Source organism: Salvelinus sp. IW2-2015, linkage group LG37 (genome assembly GCF_002910315.2).
Source record: "Salvelinus sp. IW2-2015 linkage group LG37, ASM291031v2, whole genome shotgun sequence".
In the NCBI taxonomy this organism is placed as follows: domain Eukaryota; kingdom Metazoa; phylum Chordata; class Actinopteri; order Salmoniformes; family Salmonidae; genus Salvelinus; species Salvelinus sp. IW2-2015.
Window position 1 is genome coordinate 1,903,595 of NC_036876.1, and position 8,518 is coordinate 1,912,112.

Genomic DNA, 8,518 nt, shown 5'->3' on the forward strand with positions numbered 1-8,518 from the left:
TGGGGTCACAGCTCAAATGATCATAACAAACTAACATTATTCTCAGCATGCACACTGTTGCAGAATGTAAAATAATATGCATTTATGTACGAATTTGGTGAATAAATGGCATGTTCTCACTCTGCCCATCAAAATCTTTTGTCCTAAACGTGTTGTTTTTTACTTGCATTGCTGCACGACTGTTGAGGTTATTTGAAAATTATGACAAAAGACTTGCCTAAAATTACACGAGAAAACGAACCACTAACACTATGTTATTAATTATTTTGTGAAATAACAATAGTGTACTTACCCTAAGTCAACAACAAAAATTCTGACAAAATAAGGACGTCTAAAGAAATATGCAAATGACACAACTCTTGTCTCTTTTTCAGTGATTTCTTGTTTTCACACTTGTCCCTCGGATGCTCCCAACAATCTTTCTTGATATTTCAATTTCTTCCACCTCCGTTATTTTTCGCTGACCGTTCTTCAGTTTCACAGGGCTTTATTTAAAAAAAAATGTTTTTTACCGTTCTTTCAGGAAAAGAAATATGGACCCGTCAATCAAGAGACACGGATAACGTTACTTTACTACCATTTAGGGGAGGGACAACTATGCTTTTATGAAAAGTATCCGTTAGGAGGCCAATATTTTGCATATATTTAATAAAAGCGTTCAAATTGCAAGACTATCCTAAACTGACAACTACAATGGCTATCTAACGACTAAATGGCGATGTGATATTGGTGAAAGCTCTTCGTCTAACTCTCGGCTCCCCCCCTCTCACGGGTGATGGTAGGCGCCTGTTGTTGAAATAGCTGGTGGAACAAAACGCCCACGCATTCCAAGGTTCTGGTTACAGCTTTGAGGTAGATACGATGATTCGAAAAACAGTGCTATTGGGGATGTGCCAAAAGAACAAATATACACACCTCAAAGTAAAACAGAGAGAAATGGCAAAGGATGTTTTTGTGAAGGATGTCAAAGGGGTAAGCTACCGGGTAGGAAAGCGAGGCAGGGAATGGTGTTTGGATGCAAGAAAGCTTAGTACAGAGGTGTTGTGTCGGAATGGTTTGAGATAAACGGATTAACTGAAGGCTACTAAACTTTTCGATCATTGGAGAGTTAAAACATAAACGCTATTTTTGGGGGAACTTTTTGTTTTGTGAGATTTTATATGATTGGGGTGTGACAAGTTGGGTATCCAATAATCAATACATTTTTCTCTGTCCCTCTCTCAATTCACATATGTTTACATTGCCAAAGCAAGTGAAATAGATAATAAACAAAGGTGAAATAAACTAACAGTAAACATTACATAAAAAAACTTTTGAAATAATAGACATTTGAAATGGCTGTGTACAGTGTTGTAACAATATTCAAATAGTTGAATTACAAAACGGAAAACATAAACAGATACATTTGGGTTGTTTATACAATGGTGTTTGTGCCTCACTGGTTGCCATTTTCTTGTAGCTTGACAACTCACACTAAATTCTTCCGCTGCTCTGTCGTGCTACACAGGATTTAATTTTACGTTTTTACATTGCAATTTCAGAAAATGTCCATAAAATACACTATATATACAAAGTTTGTGGAAACCCCAATAAATGAGTTGATTTAGCTATTTCAGGCACACCCGTTGCTGACAGGTATATAAAATCGAGTACACCGCCATGCAATCTCCATAGACAAACATTGTCAGTAGAATGGCCTAACTGAAGAGCTCAGTGACTTTCAACGTGCCACCGTCATAGGATACCACCTTTCCAACAAGTCAGTTTGTCAAATTTCTGCCCTGCTACAGCTGCCCCGGTCAACTGTAAGTGCTGTTATTGTGAAGTGGAAACGTCTAGGAGCAACATCGTCTCAGCCACGAGGTGGTAAGGTCACAAAACGGGACCGCTGAAGCACGCGGCTCGTAAAAAGTCTATCCTCGGTTGCAACACTCACTACCGACTTCCAAACTTCTTCTGGAAGCAATGTCAGCTTAAGAACTGTTCATCGGGAGCTTTGTGAAATGGGTTTCCATGGCCAAGCAGCTGCACACAAGCCTAAGATCACCATGTGCAATGCCAAGCGTCAGCTGGAGTGGTGTAAAGATCACCACCATTGGACTGGATCAGTGGAAAAGCGTTCTCTAGAATGATGAATAATGCTTCACCATCTGGCAATCCAATGGACGAATCTGGGTTTGGCAGATGCCAGGAGATTTCTACCTGCCCCAAAGCATAGAGGCAACTGTAAAGTTTGGTGGATGAGGAATAATGATCTGGGGATGTTTGTCATGGTTCTAGTGAGGCCCCTTAGTTCGAGTGAAGGCAAATCTTAAAACTTCTTAGGGATAGCCCCCTTTTTTTCAATTTTTGTCTAAAATGACACCCAAATCTAACTGCCTGTAGCTCAGGCCCTGAAGCAAGGATATGCATGTTATTGGTACCATTTGAAAGGAAACACTTAGAAGTTTGTGGAAATGTGGATTAAATGTAGGAGTATATAAGACAATAGATCTGGTAGAAGAAAATACAAAGAAAAAACCAACAGTTAAAAAATATATAATTCTACCACCATCTTTGAAATGCAACAAAAAGGTACCAATTCTAGCCATCACTCTGGTTGTAATTCCGATGGTGTCCACAAAAGGGCAGCAGGGTATGTGCAAAGTTTCAGACTGATAACTTGAAGTATGAGCAAGCTACATGACATTTAGTGTGAAGTCACCCAGGTACATTTGGGCAAATCGTGAAGGAGACATTTACATTAAATTTTTCTGCAAAAATATCGTCAAATCTGTATACTTGGACTTTGATTTAGCTTTTCCAGTATTAGTAGCCATATTGTAAGTTCAACATTTGCAAAACACCCAGTTTACATAACTTCATAAGTCTCCTTATTCTTGTAATTTTTGTCCAAAACAAAAAGGCTTACTGTCGCACAAGGTTAGCAGCAAAATGTTTACTCCCATAAAGCCCAGCTCATTGGCTATCTAGCTAGCTTTGTTTGACCCCAATTGGTGCTTATTTGACAAAGTTAGGCAATAAAGTGAAGACAGCCCGTGTTATCGGTGCGCCATGAAGGCGTCGCTCTCTGAAAAAAGTTGGTGTCCTATAGGATATACACTACAATCCTAATGATATAGTGAAGTCTGGTTACGTTCTAGGATCTCTGAGGAATAAATATGAACGTGATTTGACTGGTTGAAACAACGTTTAGGGTTGGATTTTCACAGATTCTTTTCTTTGTAAATTGAACGAGTGGAAATACAAAATCGATCGTGCATGCTATATGGACCTTTTTATGATATGAAAAATGATTTTATCTAACAAAACGACACTTCGTGTTTTTTCTGGGACCCTTTGGATAATTAATCAGAGCAAGATTTCGGAATGTATTTCCACATTTCACCTTCAGAGGTGAATTTATCAAACCTATCGCAAAGAAAAAAGTGTTTTGTTGTTAGGAGCTCTCCTTAGGAGCTCTCCTCAAACAATAGCATGGCATTTCTTCGCAGTAATAGCTACTGTAAATTGGACAGTGCAGTTAAATTATGCTTTCAGTTACGCTTTCAGCCGATATAAGACACCGACATTTGTTGTTTCTGTAAAATTTGCGATCGTGACACGGCGCTGCATGATTTACAACTGTCCTGGGTTTTTTTTACCTTCATTTAACTAGGCAAGTCAGTTAAGAACAAGTTCTTATTTTCAATGACGGCCTAGGAACAGTTGGTTAACTGCCTTGTTCAGGGGAAGATCGACAGATTTTTACCTTGTCAGCTCAGGGATTTGATCTTGCAACCTTTACGGTTACTAGTCCAACTCTCTAACCACTAGGTACCTGCCATCCCGTTGACCTGCCATCCCGCTGTACACCTATCCCTAAGAAGAAGGTGTACAGCATACAATGACATTCTTGACGATTCTGTGCTTCCAACATTGAGGCAACCGTTTGGGGAAGGCCCTTTCCTCTTTTAGCATGACAATGCCCCCATGCACAAAGCAAGGTCCATACAGATATGGTTTTTCGAGATCAGTGGAAGAACTTGAGTGGCCTGCACAGAGCCCTGACCTCAACCTCATCGAACACCTTTGGGATGAATTGGAACGCCGACTGCGAGCCAGGCTTGATTGCCCAACATCAGTCCCTGACCTCACTAATGTTCTTGTGGCTGAATGGAAGCAAGTCCCCACAGTAATGTTCCAACATCTAGTGGAAAGCCTTCCCAGAAGAGTGGAGGCTGTTATAGCAGCAAAGGGGAGACCAACTCCATATTAATGCTCATGATTTTGGAATGTGATGTTCGACGAGCAGGTGTCCACGTACTTTTGGTCATGTAGCGTCTCTGCAGTAATAGTGTAATGATAGTGTTTAACAGTATTACTCACCCGCCATTGTTGTGATTGGCTGTGATATTCACCTATTGATTCACACTGGAGTGACATCTGTTGTCAAAAGGGGAAAGCTGTTTTGACTTTGTGCTGTGTTATCTAGTGGAAATTGGGTCAAGCTGTAGAAAAGTGCTCTGTCATTTCCTGGTTGCAAAGATTAGTCTTAATTTCAGTTCATGTTGGGGGGAAAAAAGCACTGAATAGTATAGGGAATCATTTTACCATCTAAATCGCTGTGAAATATTTTTTCAATAACGAAAAATATCATTTTCACAGCTGTTTGAAGCTGGTGAACACAAAGTAAAGGGCTGAAGTGCGAGTCTCCGCCATGTCACAGGGATTTTTTTTTTTTTTTTTATCTAGACAAGTCAGTGAAGAACAAATTCTTATTTACAATAACAGCCTACACCAGCCAAACCCAGACAATGCTGGGCCAATTGTGCACCGCTCTATGGGACTCCCAATCACGGCCAGTTGTGATACAGCCTGGATTTGAACCATGGTGTCTGTAGTGACGCCTCTAACACAGAGATGCTGTGCCTTAGACCGCTGCGCCACTCTGGAAATGGGATGTGGGGGAGGGGAGATTTGTTTTGAATGTAGGCTAGTGCTGTTGCAATTCACCTAGCTTCCACATAGGGGAGGAATTCTGAGAAATTGTATGTGTAGTGCCTTTAAGTTGTTTGTGGTGACGAGGGGCGTTGAACAAAACAATGTCATCAGCGGTTGGATCGTCTCTAACCAATCAAAGTATGAAAGCCAATGAGACATATTCAAACCACTGCTTTTAATCAAGTCAAATTTTATTAGTCACATGCGCAGAATACAACAGGTGTAGACCTTACAGTGAAATGCTTACTTACGAGCCCCTAACCAACAGTGCAGTTTCAAAAAATAAGAATAAGAGATAAAAGTAGCAAGTAATTAAAGAGCAGCAGTAAAAAAATAACAATATAACAGGGGGGTGCCGGTACAGAGTCAATGTGCGGGGGCAACGCTTAGGATGTTGCCTGTAATCCATGGCTTCTGGTTGGGGTATGTACGTACGGTCACTGTGGGGACGATGTCATTGATGCACTGATTTATGAAGCCAATGACAGATGTGGTGTGCTCCTCAATGCCCTTGGAGGAATCCCGGAACATATTCCAGTCTGTGCTAGCAAAACAGTCCTGTAGCTTAGCATCTGCTTCATCTGACCACTTTTTTGTTGATCTAGTCACTGATGCTTCCACGTGTGGTCTGGCCCAACCCAATGGTTTCTGGACCAATCAGATGGCTCCGAATGGGTTCGAATTCGGTGAAGGGTCAGGGAGGTAATCAGATCCAGACTCATTGCGGAGAAGAAACTAACGTCTGTGGGCGTGGCCGGAGCAAGGAGTCTGGGTAGGCAGGCAACTTTTCTTATGGTAGAAAGTCACACATCTTGCTGCTGTGATGGCGCACTGTGATATTTCACCCAATGGATATGGGAGTTTATCAAAATTGGATTTGTTTTCAAATTCTTTGTGGGTCTGTATAATCTGAGGGAAAAATGTGTATTTTATATGGTCATACATTTGGCAGGAGGTTAGGAAGTACAGCTCAGTTTCTTCTCTCAAGAGCCAGGTCTGCCTACGGCGGCCTCTCAATAACAAGTCTATGCTCACTGAGTCTGCTCACTAAGTCAAAGCTTTTTCTTTTTTACATTTTGGGTCAGTCACGGTGGTCAGGTATTCTGCCACTGTGTACTCTCTGTTTAGGGCCAAATAGCATTCCAGTTTGTTCTGTTTTTTGGTTAATTCTTGCCAATTTGTCAAGTAATTATCTTTTTGTTTTCTCATGATTTGGTTGGGTCTAATTGTGTTGCGCTCTCTCTCTCGGTCTCTCTCACACACACACAGATCCCCATTAAGTTACAGTGACACACCACAGACTCATTTCTGTTGCCATGACGCACCACAAATACCCGCCTCTCCCAGTCTCCCTCCAGTTACCTCCAACTCCAGTCAACAGCAGCATCTGATGAGACATCATTTCAGTTCTCCCAAAAAATGTAATGCAATTAAAAACATCTAACACACAGTCATTTACAGTTGTAAACTCACAAGGACCATTCAACTGGTCTTATCAGCCTCAAGCAGCCACGATTCGGTTGAAAGGGCTTAGGGGTCGATTTTGATTGGGCAATAGACTGCCTTAGCCATCCTTCATTTTAACAGTGACATCCATGTGACATATCTATGCATTAGAATTTGCAGGCAGTTAACGTGATCGACCTTGAAGCGTAGGACATACAGATAGTGGAAACCATGTGCAGCCTAAATCCTTCGAACCGTTCAACATCCCATCAAAAATGAATACAGTGACCTTGACCGTGTGTCAGAAGGTGGTTTTTAGAGGAGTGTCCCATCCCACACAGGTCACTATGACATGGACAGGTCATATATCATTCACAGGAAAGGGTTTGAAAGTCAACCGTGGAAACTCCCAATGGAAAACATGCCAGTTCAGTTTAGAGCGCAGTAAGCCAAGTCAGTGTTTAATGTCAACAAATGAGCCGTGTTAGTTACAGTCAAGAAAATAATACATTATCATCAACTCAACAGTCCCATTTGACAAGGTACCATAGCTTACTTAATCACACAATGAAATACAGGAACAGCCGTTGGCTTTAGAGCAGGGAAATAAAAGGTGTTTTATTTATTTTGTTGATAAGGATATCGCAGACCAACTGTTGAGCCAGGAACTAGCCCACTTGAAGTGCAGAATGGAACAATATAGGAATTGTTTTGGCACTGAGAAGCAAGCACTATGTGCTTCAAATCTATTTTTATTGGTCACTTTCACATGGTTAGCAGATGTTATTGTGAGTGTAGCAAAATGCTTGTGCTTCTAGTTCCGACAGTGCAGCAATATCTAACGAGTAGTGTGTGTGTGTGTGTGTGTGTGTGTGTGTGTGTGTGTGTGTGTGTGTGTGTGTGTGTGTGTGTGTGTGTGTGTGTGTGTGTGTGTGTGTGTGTGTGTGTGTGTGTGTGTGTGCAACCCTGCTTTAAAAAATCATGTGCAGGACTTTAAAAAACATCAAACCGTTGATCAATTATTCAACTGGTAGCTTTTTGAGCAGTCCATCCATATGTCCATGTTGTTCATTTCCCCAACCGCCAACCTCCCCACTCCCACTTCATTATCTGAATGTGTGCCGATCAAATAACAGTCCTCACACAGTATTGATCCACCAGACATTGGTTCAAACAATATTAGAAATCATACAAATCTTCCGCTGTGCTTGATCAAGCTTTACCTGGCACAATGGAACCAATGTAACATTCCCAAAAGTGAAAATCGTCCACCCCGCCCGTCTGTCACTCCAGATTAATCCAACACTCAAAGCATTTTGAAATATTTTGAATACTATTTGAACCCAAGTCTGTCTGCTGGACAGGGCTGTAGTCAATAGTGTAGTGATGATGAGATTGGAGCTGTTCTTAGACTTCTGTCTAACAAAGAAGAGTCCTGTTTCAGTCTGACTGATGATCTATGTTTCCATCTAACCCAGCCTCATAACAACATGTCCTTCTGCCAAGTGAATAGTCAGAAATCTCATTCCAGCTGTTCACAATGTCCCTCCATCCCAGTCTTTCAGGGTCCTACATTCCAGCAGATATATTCTCTCTCTCAATTACATTTTAATTTAAGGGGCTTTATTGGCATGGGAAACATGTTTACATTGCCAAAGCAAGTGCAATAGATAAAAAGCTAAAGTGAACTAAACAACAACAAATGTACAGTAAACATTACACTCACACACTCACACACTCACACACTCTCTTTCTCTCTTTTTCGTCCTTCAGATGATCACAGCAAACTCAAAGTCAGTGAATTCCGATTCCTTGTTCCACATGATGATCACCAGGACTTTGGGCCTAAGCGTGACAATCACCTTCATCATCATTGTGTTTGAATATTGCCTCTTCTCTTACTCTGAGCTTTGCTCCACTTGATCCCTGATCTTGTTGCAAGGTCCCAGTTTAATCCGTTTAACTGACTCCTAATTTTCCTGTCTTGGTCGTTTCTCTCTCTCTCTCCTGGTGTTTTTGCCCTGATGGTTTCTTAGATCTTCAGAATATTGCCTCCTCTACCTCAAATGATTGTTGATGAAGATGTTCT